Source organism: Ochotona princeps, chromosome 11 (genome assembly GCF_030435755.1).
Source record: "Ochotona princeps isolate mOchPri1 chromosome 11, mOchPri1.hap1, whole genome shotgun sequence".
In the NCBI taxonomy this organism is placed as follows: Eukaryota; Metazoa; Chordata; class Mammalia; order Lagomorpha; family Ochotonidae; genus Ochotona; species Ochotona princeps.
In genome coordinates this window covers 49,114,834-49,133,209 of record NC_080842.1, presented here as the reverse complement: position 1 = coordinate 49,133,209, position 18,376 = coordinate 49,114,834, and positions in this window count along the sequence as shown.

Here is an 18,376-nt window from a genome sequence, read left to right as displayed (position 1 = left end):
TTCATGGGCTGCTCTGCTTCCCATCCAGCTCCCTGCTTGTGGCCTGGGGAAGCAGCAGAGCATGGCCTAAGTCCTGGGGAAATGCACCTGTTTGAAGGACCTGGACGAGACTCTTGGCTCATTTCTGGCTCTTGCAAGTCACCTTTTGGGAATGAACTAGTAGATGGAAGACTGCTTTCTCTGTAAAAGTCTGCCTTTGAAATAAAAATACATAAATAGTTAGGAACATGAAAATATAAAAGTATATAAAATACATAATAAATCTGTAATTCATGTGCAGGAAAATTTTTACTCAAGTGTGTAATTCACTGGTTTTACTACGCTCACAGCACTGTGCAACCAGTGCGACAATCTAAGTTTAGAATGTTTCCTTACTCTAAAAAGACACCCTTTACCGTTTAGCTGTAACTAGCTCCTGTACTCTGCCCTGGACTTAGTCATCAACCACTAATCAACATTCGGTCGCTATGGACTTTTCTCCTCTTGGTTCTCACAGCAATCCCTGCCACTTAGAGGTTATTTTTTTTTCACATTAAAAAAATTATTTACTTGAAAGAGAGCGTCACACAAATTATTTACTTGAAAGAGAGCGTTACACAAAGAGTGGAAGACAGAGAGATTTTTAATGCACCGGTTCACTCTCCAATTGCCAGAATGGTTTGAACTGAGCCAGTCTCAAGCCAGAAGTCAGGAAGTTCCTACTGCCCTCCCTCATGAGTGCAGGGGAACCCATGAATTTGGGCAATCCTCTACTGCTTTCACAAGCACATTAGCATGGAACTGGATTAGAAGTAGACCAGGGCCCGGCAGCCTGGCCTAGCAGCTAAAGTCCTCGCCTTGAACGCCCTGGGATCCCATATGGGCGCCGGTTCTAATCCCTGCAGATCCACTTCCCGTTCAGCTCCCTACTTGTGGCCTGGGAAGGCAGTCGAGGACGGCCCAAAGCTTTGGGACACTGTACCTGCGTGGGAGACCTGGAAGAGTTTCCTGGTTCCTGGCTTCGGATCGGCGCTCACCGGCCCGTTGTGGCTCACTTGGGGAGTGAAACATCGGATGGAAGATCTTCCTCTCTGTCTCTCCTCCTCTGTATATCCGGCTTTCCAATAATAAATCTTTAAAAAAAAAAAAAAAGAAGTAGACCAGTTGTGACGTGGACCAGCACCCACATGGGATTTCAGTGTTGCAGGTAACAGCTTTACCTACTATACCACAGTGTCAACTCCCAGGGGATTATTTTATGTCACCATATCATTTGTTTGAAACACTTTTTTTTTCCTTTTTAAGATTTCTTTATTTTTCGGGCCCAGCATGATGGCCTGGCGGCTAAAGTCCTCACCTCGAACACGCCCAGGATCCCATATGGACACCGGTTCTAATCCCGGCAGCTCCACTTCTCATCCAGCTCCCTGCTTGTGGCCTGGGAAGGCAGTCGAGGATGGCCCAAAGATTTGGGACCCTGCACCCGTGTGGGAGACCCGGAGGAGGTTCCAGGTTCCTGGCTTCGGATCGGCACAGCACCGGCCATTGCAGTCACTTGGGGAGTGAATCACCGGATGGGAGATCTTCCTCTCTGTCTATCCTCCTCTCTGCAAATCTGACATTGTAATAAAATAAAGAAATCTTAAAAAAAAAATTGCCTTGTATCTGCTGCCTTGATTCCATATGGACACCGGTTCTAATATTGGGTGCTCTACTTCCCATCCAGCTCCCTGCTTGTGGCCTGGGAAAGCAGGTGAGGACAGCCCAAAGCCTTGGGGCCCTGCACCCGCGTGGGAGACCTGGAGGATGCTCCTGACTTCTGGCTTTAGATTGGCTCAGCTCCGGCCATTGTGTCTATCTGGGGAGTGAATCAACAAATGGAACATCTTCCTCTCTCTCCTCTTCTATGTATATCTGTCTTTCCAATTAAAAAATTAAATAAATCTTCATAAAAAGATATATTGGGGCCAGTGTTAATGGTGTGGTAATTTGCATCTCTCCTGAGCCACGGCCATCCCATGTGGGCACCAGTCTGAATCCCAGCTGTTCCACTTCCAATCCAGCTACCTGGTGCTGTGCCTGGGAGGGCAGCAGAGGATAACCTCTTCGGGCCCCCACACCCATTTGGGAGTCCTGGAGGAGGCTTCTTGCTCCTTTCAAGGAGCAGTTTTGGCCATTTTTTAGAGGTGGACCAGCAGATGGAGGATCTCTCTCTCTTAGCTCTCCTCTCTCTATAGCTTGGGTTTTCAAATAAAAATTAATAAATCTGAAACAAGTAAAAGATGTGTTTATTTATTTGAAGAGAAATGAAAAAGATAGTGAAACCTCTTATCTACTAGTTCACCTTCCAAATAGCAGCAACAGCTTGAGCTGGCCAGGCTGAGAGGCTGGAAGCCAGAACTCCCATCCAGATCTTTCTTGTCGTGGCAATGACTTTAGGACTTGAGCAAGCATCTGCCGCTTCCCAGGCGCGTTAGTGGCAGCTGGATCAAACATGGAGGGGTCAACACTGCAACCTGAACCATCCAAAGTGGTAGCTTAACCCTCACCAGCCTCCTCAAATATTTACTTACAGTTTATTTTATGTCAGGCACTATGTGTACCTTGTCAGCAATGTACACAGTGAGGGGGTTGCTGGTGCTGGGTGTTGCAATGAGCTAAGCTCCTGTCTACGACACCTGCATCCTGTAATGGAGCACTGGTTGGAGTCCTGGTTATTCAGTTCTCATCCACCTGCCTGCTACCATTCCTGGGAAAGCAGAGGATTGCTCAAGTGCTTGGGCCCTTCTCATCCATGTGGGAGACTTACAGCTCTTGGCTCCTGGCTTTGGCCTGGACCTGGGCCAGTCCCCGCTATTATAGTCATTTGGCAGAGTAAGTGGATGGAAAATCTCTCTCCCACTTTCTCCTTCAAATAAATAAGCAAATCTTAAAAAGCAAAAACAGGATACACATGGTCCTATTTTACTGAAATTAGAGTTTGGTGTACTAGTCTTTTGTTTAATTATATTTATTTATGTTTATCAGAAAGCAGATTTTTACAAAAGATTCACTTAGTTTTTATTTGATAGATTTATAGAAAGAAGGAGATACAGAAAGAAATCTTTCTTCTATTGATTCACTCGCCAAGTGAACAGTCCAAGTTGAACTGATCTGAAGCCAGGAGTCAGGGGCTTCTTGTAGGTCTCCCTCATGGGTGCAGGGTCCCAAGGCTTTGGCCCATCCTCTACAACTTTCCCAGGCCACAGATAGGGAGCTGGAGGGAAGTGGATCAGCCAGGATACAAACCAGCACCCACATGGGATCCCAGGATGTGCAAGGCAAAGATTTAGTCATTGAACCATCACGCGGAGCCCTGTAGATTAGCCTTACTAAAAATACATTTAAATGCTATGATAACAAGTAGTAGGGATACCTAATCAGTAGTTAAGAAAACTAAAAAATGATTTTGGAAACCAATGATGAGTATGGTTTGGTGAGGTACCAATTTGACCATTGAGCCATTGCAGCAGGCCTAAGGTTAGTGAGGTAGGGTAAACATCTTGTGATATTTTGCTTAAATATAATGGGTAGTGTAATATACCGTATTACTTATTTTTTAAGTCTCTGAATTTAGTAGCTTAAAAAACAGATATTTAACATCTCAATTTCTTTTTTCCTGTTAAAAGATTTATTTTTTTAAGATTTATTTCTTTTTATTGCAAAGTCTGATATATAGAGAGAGGAGAGACAGAGAGGAAGATCTTCCATATGATGCTTCACTCCCCAAGTGACCACAACAACAAGATCTGTGCCGATCCAAAGCCAGGAGCCAGGAGCTCTTCAGGGTCTCCCATGCAGGTGCAGGTTCCCAAGGCTTTGGGCTATCCTCGACTGCTTTCCCAGGCCACAAGCAGGGAGCTAGATGGGAAGCGGGGCTGCCAGGATTAGAACCTGCTCCTTTATGGGATCCAGGTGCGTTCAAGGTGAGGACTTTAGCTACCAGGCCATCGTGCTGGGCCCAAGATATTTAATATCTCAATTTCTGTGGATGGTTGGGAAGTGGTTTAATTGTGTGGTTCTGTTTCAGTGTGTTTCATAAGATTTCTCTGAAGATCCTGAGCAGGGCAGCCATCATTTGGAGACTTGGCAAAGCTTTCCCTCTGTGTGCTTCCAAGATGGCTTGTCTGTGTGGCATCTGGCAGGAGTCCTCATCACTACAAGAATTTTATTCAGAGATTCTTGAGTGTTCTTGACATCTAGTAGTATCCCCAAGAACAAGCCATCCAAGAGAACAAGTAGGAAGCCATGGCGCCCATTATGACCTATGTAAGAAGTCATGTGTCACTGCTTCTACTACATTCTGCATGATAGCAGTGAGTCACTAGGTCCACCCATGCTTTAGAGGAGAATTAGGCTTCAACTTTTTAAAAGTGGGAATATCAAAGGATTCATCAACAAATTTTAAAGCCATCACATGCATGCAGGGAAATGACCAAAGATGTTCACCATGGTTAGACTTAGCATGGAAGCAGGCTGATGAAGACAAAGCGGTGAGTCATGTTGGGAAAATCAGAAGTCATTACTTACTGTCCTCTTCATCAGGACACAAAAAGCCATCGAAGAGTGTTGAGTTTCTTTTTGGTAATGGATTTATTGAGATATAATTCATAAATCAATTCAAGCATTTTTAGTGATAAATTCAGTGGATTTTAATATATTCTCAGGAGTTTGCCTCTAGGGGTAGCTGTTGGGTGAAGGGTTTGGAATGCTGGCATTCTATATCTGATGCCTGGCTTAGAGTCCTGCCTCTGCAATTTCAGCTTACTGCTAAAGTGTACTTTGGGAGGCAGAGGTGATGACTCAGAGTGTTTGGATTCCTGCCACCCACATGGGAGATGCAGATTGAGGGCCGGGCTCTGGCTTCAGCCTGTCCCAGTGATGATTATTATGGGCATTGGAGTGAACCAGGGGGGTGGAACATCATTTGCCATTTCTGTTTCTAAATAAATAAATAAATAAATGGTATAGAAGACAATTTTTTAAAGATTTATTTATTTTTATTGGAAAGGCATATTTATACAAAGATCTTTCAATCACTGTTGGTTCACTCCTCGAGCGGCTGCAATTGCCAGAGCTGACCTTCAGCCAGGAGCTTCTTACACCCTTATGGGTGCAGGGTTCCAAGTCTTTGGGCCATCCTCCACTGCTTTCCCAGGCCACAAGCACAGAACTGGAAAGGAAGTAAAACAGCCAGGATACGAACCAGCGCCCATATGGGATCCTGGCAGCGTCAGGCAAGGCAAGGATTTTAGCCACTGGGTTACAACTCTGGGCCCGATAATTTTTAAAAAAGATTTATTTGTTTTAATTGGAAAAGCAGACATGCAGAGAAGACAGAGAGGAAGCTATTCCATCTGATGATTCATTCCCCAAGTGGCTGCAACGGCTAGAACTGAGCTGATCTGAAACCAGAAGCCTGGAGCTTTTTCCAGGTCTCCCACGTGGGTGCAGGGTCTCAAGGTTTTGGGTTGTCCTTGACTGCTTTCCCAGGCCACACGCAGGGAGCTGGATGGGAAGCTGGGCTGCCGGGATTAAAAATGGCACCCATATGGATTCTTGGCGTGTGCAAGGCGAGGACTTTAGCTGCTAAACTACCATGCGGAGCCCCTAATAATTTATAATAATAAAAAGTACAGTGCTTCAATTTGTACAATTTTAGGCAATTTTCCTTATCTCCCAAAGAAACAATATGTGCTAGCTGTTACCCCTCATCTTCATCTTTTTTTTTTTTGAAGATTTATTTATTTTTATTGGAAAGGCGGATATACAGAGAGGAGGAGAGACAGAGAGGAAGATGTTTGGTCTGATGGTTCACTTCCCAAGCAGCCACAATGGCTGGAGCTGAGCCAATCCTAAGTCAGGAGCCAGGAGCTCTTCTGGGCCTCCCACGTGGGTACAGGGTCCCAAAGCTTTGGGCTGTCCTCCACTGATTTCCCAGGCCACAAGCAGGGAGCTGGATGGGAACCTGGGCCACCAGGATTAGAACCCGCGACCATATGGAATCCCGGCGCGTGCAAGGCGAGTACCTTAACCACTATGCTATCACGCTGGGCCCCCTCATCTTAATCCTTCCTGTCTCTAGCCAACCATCATTCTACTTTCTGTCTCTATGTATGGGCCTATTCCAGATCCTTCTTAGATAGTCATATAACATGTGGTTCTTGGTGACTAGGTTTTCTTTTTTCATTTAGCTCACTCTTTTTCATGCTTATCCATGTTGCGCCATGGATTAATACTTATTCCTTTTTATAACTGAATAATAATCTCTTACATAGGTTTGCCTACATTTTATCTATTTTGCAGGGGAAGAAAAACTTTTCCTCCGCCTTTCCCTCATAGGCTAGAGGTCCTGTGGATTAAACTGACAAGACGGAGATGAGCAGGAGAGAAGCACGCACATTTATTCCTTTGTAATGCTGCATGCGCAAGGGCACCACCGAAGTAAGTGAACACCCAAAGGAGAGGGGGCGACTTGCAAGTTTCTGTTCAGCTTAATAGAGGAAAGGGAGGAGAGGGAAGAGGAGAGCAAAGGAATTCTAGGAAATAGGGGGAGGTATGATAGTCGGTGACAATTTCAAGCAGTGATGCCAACTCTGAGAAGACAGTGCAGGTGTCCTGTTGAGGGGTTATGCCACTTGAATTCTGTCAGGAGGTTCTACTTTAAGGCAGGGCACTTCAGGGACTAAAATGGCTTCAGCTCAAAATAATTCTTATGGCAAAGAGGCGAATTTTGCGATGGCACATTTCCATTGCATTCGTATTAGCGCACCACTTGATCGATATTTGGTTGCTTCATGATGAATAAGGTTATTATAGACAAAATGTTTTTTTAAGATTTATTTTATTGTTATTTTTATTGGAAAGGTAGATGTACAGAGAGATTTTTAAAAAAGATTTATTTTTATTGCAAAGGCAGATATAAACAGAGAGTAGGAGAGAAAGAGAGGAAGATTTCCTGTCCATTGATTCACTCTGCAAGTGGCCGCAACAGCGGAGCTGAGTTCATCTGAAGCCAGGAGCCAAGAGCCTGTTCTGGGTCTCTCTCCCATGCAAGGGTCCCAAGGCTTAGGGCCATCTTTAACTGCTCTCTCAGGCCATAAGCAGGGAGCTGGATGGGAAGCAGGGCTGCCGGGATTAGAACCAGTACCCATATGGGATCCTGGCATGTGCAAGGCGAGAACTTTAGCAGCTAGGCTGTCACACTGGGCATGAGAGAAAGATTTTCTTTTCTTTTTTTTTTTTTTTTTTTTTTTTTTTGAGAAAGATTTTCCATCTGCTTGTTCACTCCTCAAGTGGCCACAATGGTCTGAGCTGAGCCGATCTAAGGTCAGGAGTCAGGAGCTTCTTCCGGGTCTCCCATAGGGGTGCAGGGTCCTAAGACTTTGGGCCATCCTCTTCCAAGGCCACAAGCAGTGAGCTGGAAGGGTAATGGAGCAGCCAAGACATGAACCTGCAACCATATGGAATCCCAGTATGTGCAAGGTGAGAACTTTAGTCACTAGACTATTGAACTGGGCCCACAAAGTATATTTTTGTATTTCCTGGATGTGTACCAAGGAGTAGATTCGAGGTCCTATGGTAACTCTGTGTTTAACTCTTTGTGGAACTGTTTTCCTTTTTTTTTTAAGATTTATTTTTTATTACAATGTCAGATATACAGAGAGGAGGAGAGACAGAGAGGAAGATCTTCCATCCGATGTTTCACTCCCCAAGTGAGCTGCAATGGCCGGTGCTGCGCTGATTCGAAGCCAGGAACCTGGAACCTCTTACAGGTCTCCCACGCGGGTGCAGGGTCCCAAAGCTTTGGGCCGTCCTCAACTGCTTTCCCAGGCCACAAGCAGGGAGCTGGATGGGAAGTGGAGCTGCCGGGATTAGAACCAGTGTCCATATGGGATCCTGGGCGTTCAAGGCGAGGACTTTAGCTGCTAGGCCACGCCGCCAGGCCCAGGGGAACTGTTTTCCAATTGACTGCATTTCACTTTTTTTTTTATTATTGTTTTATGACACAGTTCCATAGGTTTTGGGATTTCTCTACTCCCTCCCCAAAAATCCTTCCCCCCCCCGATTTCCCCTATATTAATGCAGTAGTATAGTTCTTCATAAATAGTCATAGATCCATCTTTGCGGGCAGGGACAATTGCAGAGAGTCCAGCATCCTATTGTCAAGATACAGTTAACAGTTTCATTGGAAACCCATCTTTGATATGGAAGTAGAGATGCATATTGCATTTTACATTTCTGCTAGTAACGAAGAGGATTCCAGTATCTACCACTGGTTAATTCACCAAATGCCTACAACAGCTAGGGTGGGGCCAGGCTATACCCAGAAGACCAGGTTTTTGGTTTCCTCTCTGGGTAACAGAGCCAGAGAAGTTGAGTCATTACCTGCTGTCTCCTTGAATATGCATTAGCAGGAAGCCGGAGTTGGGAACAGAGACAGATCTGAAACCGAAACACTTTGCTGTGAGATGTGGGAATCACATGCACTGGCTTCCTTGCTGCACCGAACTCCTGTCCTGACCGTCTTTTTAAAAAGTATAGCCATGGTTGTGAATGTAACATGATTTCTTACTGCGTTTTTGATGTGCATTTCTGTCTTAAAAAGTAAACGTTTGCACTAATCTAATGTGGAAAGATCAACAAATTTGAAGATGATTGGCATTCAAATGATAGTTGTTAAGTTACAGATCCCACGAGGAGGGGAGGTGTTTGCAGGGGAGCAAACATCCAGGGAATTCCACCTGGCTGTGGAAAGGCAGGGGTGGGAGTGGGGGAATGAGTGGGAGATGAACAAGAGTCTTTATTGTGGCTTGTATAGTAAGAAACAGGCAAGGCAGGGCAAACAGGTTCAGAATTGGGTTATCTGAGTCATTTCAGCAGGGCTGAGGGGTTGTTGCAGTTCCTGGCTTCTTGGTCTCTGGCCCTGGGGGTATACTTAAGGCAAGGGAATAGTTTTCTGAAGTATAAAAGCCCAATCAAAGAGATGATTGGGTTTATGGGCTCTGAATTTTTAGGGTGTGAAAGTTCTGTTCACATTCAAGTTCTTTACTATTTCTAGGAATTGACTAATCATGGGACTGATGACAAGGATCTGCAAGGCTCCAAAATTTCCAAGTCTCAGCAGCACATAGTTAATCCAGTTTTCATGATAGTCACTGATGCTGAACAACATCTCTTGGGCTTATTGTTCATCTGTGTATTTCATTTGCAGAAGTGTCTATTTAGAGCCTTGTGTACTTAAAAGCTAGATTGTGTTTTTATTATTGAGATGCCATGTTTCTTTATATATTCTACATATGCCTTATTAGTTATGTGGAATGTAATTTCTCCAATTTGCAAGTTTTTTTTACGTTTTTACTTTGTTGATGGTATGTTTTGAAGTTCGAAAGGGAGAGTTTCATTTGGGAAATGTCGTAACCAGATTCACGTTTTAGAAAGAATAATTATAGATAATTGTTCATGATCGAGTAAGACAGGAGGAGTAAGATCAATTACTATGCAACTGCAATGATCTAAGGAAAAGACATTGGTGGCCAAGGACAGAGTAGTAGCACAATAACAGAAAGACATGAGGTTTAGTAGGAGCCACATTTCTGGAATTTGGAAATTCATTGCCTCTCGGTGAATTCAAGGATTATAATAAAGAATCATGAATGAATCTTTGGCTTAGACAAATTAGCCTAAGGAAAAGTCACCTTCTGCGGTGAGTAAAACACCCCCAAAATGAAGCGCATTTTTAAATCCATCAAGTAGCACAGTAAGATCTAAAGACGTGACATCTTCCATCTCATTCTGAGCGACCACTATAGATGGTTACGGCCGACGATGCAGAAAGAAAACCTTGGTCCTGCGAAATTATGTGGGGCCCAAAAATAAATCTTTAAAAGAATTTGAAGGAGCCTGGTGTATATGTATATGTAGCCAGGTATATGTACACATATTTTTCATAGAAAAATTTCATAGAAATTTTGTTTTGTGGGCCTGGCACAGTAGCTTTTTGGCTAAATCCTCACCTTGCATGCACTGGGATACTATGTGGGCGCCGGTTCATATCCTGGCTGCTCCATTTCCCTTCCAGCTCCCTGACTGTGGCCTGGGAAGGCAGAAGATGGCACAAAGCTTTGGGAACCTGACCCATGCGGGAGACTCAGAAGAAGCTCCTGGCTTTGGATCAGCTCCGCTGTAGCTGTTGAAGCCATTTGGGGAGTGAACCAGTGGATGCAAGATCTTTTTCTCTGTCTCTGTTGCTCTCTAAATAACTGCGTTTCCAACGAAAATAAATAAATCTTAAAAAAAGAATTTTAAGTGTAGTTACTTTCTGAATCACATTGCTTTCACACTATCAGAAAGTGGAAAAAATATAATCAAGATATTGTAAGTCAGGGATTGTACTAATACTTATAAAAATATGAAGGTTAGAAAGGAGAATAAAAACCTGAGGATTTGATATAGATTGTAGGAAGACCAATGAGAAACAACAATGAAATGCATTGTGAGATTCTGGACTGGATGTTCTAACAAAAATGACTTTAGGAAAAAAAATGGTAACATTTCAATGAGGTATATAATTATTTCATAGTAGGGTAGCAATGTTAACTTCCTGATTTTAATAATTGTGTTGTGGTTATGAAAGTTGTTAACAATCGGAGGAATGTGGTGAAGGATGCAGTGAATTCAACTATTTTTGTAATTTTTTGATCAGCATAAAATTGTTTGAAATTGGGCCCGGCAGCGTGGCCTAGCGGCTAAAGTCCTCGCCTTGAACGCGCCGGGATCCCATATGGGCTGCCGGTTCTAATCCCGGCAGCTCCACTTCCCATCCAGCTCCCTGCTTGTGGCCTGGGAAAGCAGTTGAGGACGGCCCAATGCATTGGGACACTGCACCCGCGTGGAAGACCCGGCTTCGGATTGGCGCGCACCGGCCCGTTGCGGCTCACTTGGGGAGTGAATCATCGGACGGAAGATCTTCCTCTCTGTCTCTCCTCCTCTGTGTATATCTGGCTGTAATAAAAAAATGAATAAATCTTAAAAAAAAATTGTTTGAAATAAAAAAGTAAGCAACAACAACAAAAGGACGATGGTGTTTGGTGTCGTGTTAAGACCTGCTTCATCTATTGGCGTGCTGGGTTTGAGTTTGTGATTCTGCTTCTGATCTCAGATTTAGTTCCTTGCTCCTGGCCTGGCCTCAGCTGACCAGCCCCAGTGATTATATGAATTAAATACATACATATGTATATTACTTATGTATTTTTAAAATATAATTGGGGCCTGTCATGATAGCATAGTAGTTAAAGTCCTCGCCTTGCATGCACCTGGATCCCATATGGGCGCCAGTTCTAATCCCGGTGGTCCCGCTTCCCATCCAGTTCCCTGCCTGTGGCCTGGGAAAGCAGTCTAGGATGGCCCAAAGTTTTGGGACTCTGCACCTGCATGGGAGACCCGGAAAAGCTCCCTGCTCCTGGCTTTGGATTGGCGCAGCACCGGCCATTGTGACCACTTGGGGAGTGAACCATCAGATGGAAGATCTTCCTCTCTGTATATCTGACTTTCCAATAAAGATAAATAAAAATCTTAAAAAATAATTGAAAGGCTGATGTTAGGAGCCAGAGACTTAGGGACTTAGACTTGGCCTACCTGACAGCCTGTTGTATTGCAAAAGCCTGCAGGCAGGGCTACAGCAAGCAGGATATTAGGCCAAAACATCCTCTGTAGAGCAAGCAGAATAGAACCTCCACCCTTGTTCCTGTTCAAATAATTAGTTCCTCCCCTGTTTCAATATAGATGATTAGTTCCTTCCCTGCTTCAGTGAAGATAATTACTCCCAGGAAACCCCTCCCTTTCTCCCCCTCCCCTAGAGAAGAAGGTATATATATGAGGAGTAAAAATAAAGAGGAGGCACTCTTTTCCACCAAGTACGAGTGTCCATGTGTTTCTTGGGCCAGCAGCCCGGCATTCCCAGTCCACCCTCAGGGTTTGAGCGTCGTGTCCTGCAGGTCGGGACAGGCTGAGTTACATAGATAGAGAGATTTTCCATCTGGTTGCAATGGCCAGAGCTGAGCTGATCCAAAGCCAGGAGCTAGGAGCGTCTTCCTGGTCTCCTATGTTGGTGCAGGATCCCAAGAACTTGGGCCATCCTCGACTGCTATCCCAGGCCAGAAGCAGGGAGCTGGATGGGAAGTGAAGCAGTTGGAACTCAAAATTGGTACTCATGAGGCATGCTGGCACTACACATGGAGGTTTCGCCTGTATGCTGCTGTGCTGGCTCTGTTGGGGGAATTTGATGATTGTACCAGCAGGTGACAGCACTCTAGCACTCTGTTAGAAACAGTATAGAAAGAGGACAATAAGGAGAGGCGAGATCTAGAGGAGGAGACATAGAAACCTTCCTCAGGAGGAGTGGTGTCTCACATGGAACCAAAAGAGCAAAGCATTCCTGGTCAAGTGGGTACTTGCTAGCCTGGTGATGGGAAGCAGAGTTCTTCAGTGGCACAGTGTGGCTGCACCTTTGGTGCCAGTTCACTGAACAATGTTTAATCAATTGAACTGGCTTCAGTTTGAGTCTTACGTACATTACAATCAATACATGTTCTAGCTTGGTGACATTTGGCAAGTTACCAATTCTGCTTGTGTCTCATTGTCCTCTGAAAATGGAGATTATAATCCTTTTGTTGGGCAGAGATTAGTTTGTACTCACTGAAATTTGTTTAGTTTTCTTTTTGCGCTTACAATGCTTTTTAGTCTCTAATTATGTAGGCCATATAGCTTACCGTTACTTTATTAATCCCCAGGTATGTTTGATGAAAGAGTAAAACAGTTGACTTGCTCCATGACAAACTTTATTTTGTTGCCAGTTCTATTCTGTCTTAATCTAAGATGACATCTTGTATGGCCCTGGAAGTAGTTAAGACCAAATGAAATGACTGGTTTTTACCTAGAGCTAATTGCTAATGACTAATCCTTCCCTTTTTAGGATCCTTTGAGAAAAGTAACTTTCTTAAAGTCTTTTGTTGTTAATTTGCTGACATCGGGCAGAACTGAAAGACAAAGGCAGTTGTGGAAAATTTTGCTAGAGTGTTTCTGCCACTTTTGGCCTCCACTCCCTAGCAGGGTTATGAGAGGTATGCTGTGGTTAGAGAATGGGAAAACTAAACTGCAACTAACAAGAAAATTGTAGGCCACTTAGAGTGGTCTAGGGTTGTAATAACTTGGGTTACTTGGCTCAGATTCTGAATTTCAGTTTTCCCAGCACAGTTACAATACCTTATATTAATTGAATCGAACAAATATAATCAATTAGTGGACTTATTAAAGATTTTTTTAAAAATTTTTATTGCAAAGTCAGATATACAGAGAGGAGGAGAGACAGAGGAAGATTCTCCGTCTGATGGTTCACTCCCCAAGTGACTGCAACGGCCGGTGCTTCACCGATCTGAAGCCAGGAGCCAGGACCCTCTTCCAGGTCTCCCATGCGGGTGCAGGGTCCCAAAGCTTTGGGCCGTCCTCAACTGCTTTCCCAGGCCACAAGCAGGGAGCTGGATGGGAAGTGGAGCTGCCGGGATTAGAACCGGTGCCCATATGGGATCCCGAGGCGTTCAAGGCGAGGACTTTAGCTGCTAGGCCACTGTGCCGGCCCCGAAACAGCATTCTTAATGTGCATCAAACACCTGCATTTTCTTTCTTGCTTTCTACTTTCAGATTTATTTTATTTGGGGGAATAGCACCATGGCTTAAGAAGCTAATCCTCCACCTGTAAGTACCAACATCCCATATAGGTGCCGGTTCATGTTCCAGCTGCTCCATTTCCAATCCAGCTTCCTCTTAATAGCTTGGGAAGGCAGTAGAGGATACCAAAAAACCCCTAGATCCTGCACCCACACCAGAGACCTGAAAGAAGCTCCTGGCTCCTGGCTTCAGATTGACTCAATTTTTATCATTGTGGCCATTTTGGGAGTGAACCAGCAGATGGAAGGTCTTCCTGTTTCTCTTTCTCTCTGAAAATCTGCATTTCAAAATAAAAAACAAGTATGTTTAAAAATAATTTAAAAAAAAGATTCATTTGATTTGATTTGAAAAGCAGAGTTATGGGGTGGGGGAATGTGTCGGGTGGTTCATTTCTCAAATGGCTGCAACAGCCAGGGCTCGGCCAGGCTGAAGGCAGGAATCAGGAGCTTCATTGGATCTCCCACATGGGATAGAGGCCCAGGTACGTGGCCCATCTTTTGTTGCTTTCCAAGTGCAGTAGCAGGGATCTGGAATGAATGCAGAACAGCCTGGACTAGGATCGATGTTGGTTGAAATAGTGTCTTAATGTGTCATGCCATTTAGCTAGGTTTTCTTTAGCTGTTACTATGAAAATAACTCAAGGGCCTAGCACAGTAGCCTAGTGGCTAAAGTTCTTACCTTGCATGCTTCAGGATCTCATATGCACACTGGTTTATATCCCGGTTGTTCCACTTCCAGCTCCCTGCTTGTTGTCTGGGAAAGCAGACAGGGATGGTCTTAAGTCTTGGGGCCCTGCACCCACGTGGGAGGCCTGGAGGAGGCTCCTGGCTCCTGGCTTCAGATCAGCTCAACTCAGCTCAGCTTTGGCCGTTGTGGCCACTTGGGGAGTGAAACATCAGATGGAAGATCTTCCTCTATGTCTCTCCTTCTCTCTGTAAATCTAACTTTCCAAAAAAAAAAAAAAAAATTCCTTAAAAAAAAAAAGAAAAAACCTCAACTTAACTTAAGCAAAAAGAGGAATGAGTTATTATTACATAAATATATGAATGTTTTGATGAAACTGAGGAAAGACATACAATTGGCTGCATGAAAACCTGGAACCATATTGTTGAGAGCCTGGACAGTATTTTTTTCTCCATTTCTTCCCTCTCTTTGCTTGTCTATTTCATTCTTCTCTAGAACAGCTTCCCTAGCTTCTGAGGACATATTGTGAGTTAACTCCATTTGGGCTTAGTAGCTCGCTCTCTCTCTCTCTCTCTCTCTCACACACACACACGCACACATACATACACACACCCCAGAATGTCTTTAAAATCTCCAAGTTTATCCTAACTTAAATGTTCAAATAATTTTTTTTTTTTTGACTCAACATTGGTACAGTGAGAAGTCTCTCCTCCCTTTCTTCTGGCCACCTAGTTTGCTCTCTCATACACAATGACCAGAACAGTTTGTTCCGGCCTGGCACAGTAGCCTAGTAGCTAAAAGTCCTTACCCTTGGTGGATACTTCTCCAGGTCTGATGGAAAAGAGGTCAGGGTTGTAGTGAAAATATACAGCCACAGTCACCACTGCAGTTGGGTAAAGCAGGGTAGAGATGCCTTGCTGTGGGCAAAGAAGAAGAAGCAGTTCTGTTTGGGCACCTGGGAAAACTTCATAGGGGAAGGGCACTTGAGCTGGGTGTTATAAAGATACAGAGAAGGGAAGATGAATGACCAGGCGGACAAAGTTCAGCACTATTGGGAGCAGGAAACACAAGGCAGTCTCAAATGGAAAATGAAAGCCAGCGACTGGAAGACATTGACAGTATGCTCACAAACATCAAGTTCCCTTATTGGCAAACAACATGAGATATGGCTTTCTCTAATATTACTCACAAAGATCGAGAACTGTTGGTTGCCATCTTACTTATGGAAAGAGGCTTGTCTCAGAAATAGGGAAGTTATTCTATGCATTATTTAAACAAACAAAAAACCTGGCTTTGCCAATTCCGTCTGTACCCTTTCCAGTCAAATTTGGACACGGCTTCCGGCCGACTCTGATGCAACCCCTCCCCCCCAGGGAAATTGGGTAAAACCAAGTTTAATTTTCCTTCTTTTCTTTTTTTAAGATTTATTATTTTTATTGGAAAGACAGATATACAGAGAGGAGTAGAGACAGAGAGGAATGATCTTCTGTGTGTTGATTCACTCCCCAAGTGGCCACAATGGCTGGAGCTGAGCTGATCTGAAGCCAGGAGTTAGGATTTTTCTTTCAGTTGCAGGGTTCCAAAGGCTTTGGGCTGTCCTCTACTTCTTTCCCAGGCCACCAGCAGGAAGTGCATGCAAGGCGAGGGCGTTAGTCACTAGGATATGGCGCTGGGCCCTAAGGTTAATTTTTCAACACATCCCTCAGTTCACCTGATTGTGAGGTCCATGAGGTCCCTTTGTTGCAGGAACAGTGGCAGGATTTGGAAGCATGAACAGACAGGTCTGGATTTTATTTTCAGGTGTACAGACAAGGGCCTCCACCCAGAGGATGAAAATATTTTTTATATCCTAACAGTGGGCATTTGGCACAGCTGTTCAGTCACCACTTAGGATGCTGCATCTCATGTTGGAGTGCCAGCATGCCATTTCTGGCTCCACTTTCAAATCCAGCTTCCTGCTAACGTGCGTGATGGGGGACAACAGGACATGGCTCAAGCACTAGGGCACCTGTCATCCACACAGCGGAGTTGTAAATTGAATTTCAGGCTCCTGGCTTCAGCCTGTCTCAGGACTGACTGTTGTTGGCATTTGGGGAATGAACCAGCAGATAGTAAGTCATTTTGCCTCTCTGCTTTTCAAATAAATAAAAGGCTGGAGTTTGCCTCTTGGCCCAGGATGGCTCTAGTCTTTGGGCTCCTGTATCTACTTGGGAGACCTAGAAGAAGCTCCTGATTTTGGACCAATCTAGCTGTGATGATTGGGCTATTAGCAGAGTGAATCAGGACATGGAAGATTTCTCTTTTGCTAGGTCTATCCGCCTCTGTAACTCTGCTTTTCAAATAAAAATAAATAAAATATTTAAAACTAACTAAATAAAAGAAACACTGTTAAGCAAACAAACCACACATCCTGAGACAGTCTCCATGAATAGGGGGATTCTGGTCAAGTGTGTTTGGAAATATTTACTACTCTATTTCTCTTCAGCTTTATAAGCACTTTGCCAACTTAAAATCTCTGAGACTTTGTTCAAACAGAAACCAGAATATAATGAGAAATCATTTAGCTTAAATTAGTGTGCACCTTCCTTTTTTTTTTTTTTAAGATCTATTTACTTTTTGTTTTAATTGGAAAGTCAGATATAGAGAGGAGGAAAAGCAGTGAGGAAGGTCTTCCACACACTGGTTCACTCTCCAAGTGGCCACAATGGCCAGAACTGAGCCAATCCGAAGCCAGGAGCCAGGAGCTTCCTCCATGTCTTCCAAGTGGCTGCAGGGTTTCAAGGCTTTGGGCCATCCTCAAATGCTTTTCCAGGCCACAATCAAGGAGCAGGATGAGAAGCAGTGCCACTGGGATTAGAACCAGCACACATATGGGATCCTGGTGCCTGCAAGGTGAAGACTTTAAAAAAAATTTTTCTTTTATTGCAAAGTCAGATATATATAGAGGAGGAGAGACAGAGAGGAAGATCTGCCACCCAATGATTCACTCCCCAAGTGACTGCAATGGCTGGTGCTGCGCCAGTCTGAAGCCAGAAGCCAGGAACTTCCTCCAGGTCTCCCACGTGGGTGCAGGGTCCCAAGGCTTTGGGCCGTCCTCATTGCTTTCCCAGGCCACAGGCAGGAATCTCATTTTTCAGCCATCACTTTTTGCTCCCAGAATGTACATTATCAAGGTGCTAGATCCCTGAGTTAGAGCCAAAGTTGACTCAGGCACTGCAAGGTGGGACACGTGCATTTTATTTATTTATTTTTTTTAAAGATTTATTTTCATTACAAAGTCAGATATACTGAGAGGAGGAGAGACAGAGAGGAAGTGGAGCTGCCGGGATTAGAACCAGCGGCCACATGGGATCAAGGCGAGGACCTTAGCCACTAGACCACGCTGCCGAGCCCGGACACGTGCATTTTAAAAAAAGATTTATTTGTTGGAGAGGCAGAGTTACAGAGAAAGATGTGGGAGACAGAGATCTTCCATCCACTGCTTTACTTCCCAGATGGGAGAGGGGAATTTCTCCCAGACCTCCCTCATGGGTGCAGAGAACTTGGAGCATCCTCTCCCGATTTCCTGAGCGCATTTGGGAGCTGGATCAGAAGTGGAGCATCTAGGACTTTACCTGCTGCCTGTCTGCAAAGCTGACACATCCTCATCTCAGGCCCGCAGCATGGGCGTCTTCCTCACGAGGGTCACTACCACCTTTGAGCTCCTTAGTTCTTAAATTTTCACCTTTCTGGGAAGATGTTCTTAGTCTTCCACTCCTTCTGTCAGGTAATTTAATGGTTATTATTATTTTAAGATTCATTTATGTATTGGAAAGTCAGATACACAGAGGCGGAGAGACAGAGAGGAAGATCTTCCATCCTATGATTCATTCCCCAAGTGACACAACGGCCGAAGCTGAGCTGATCTGAAGCCAGGAGCCAGGCGCTTCTTCATGGTCTCCCACGCAGG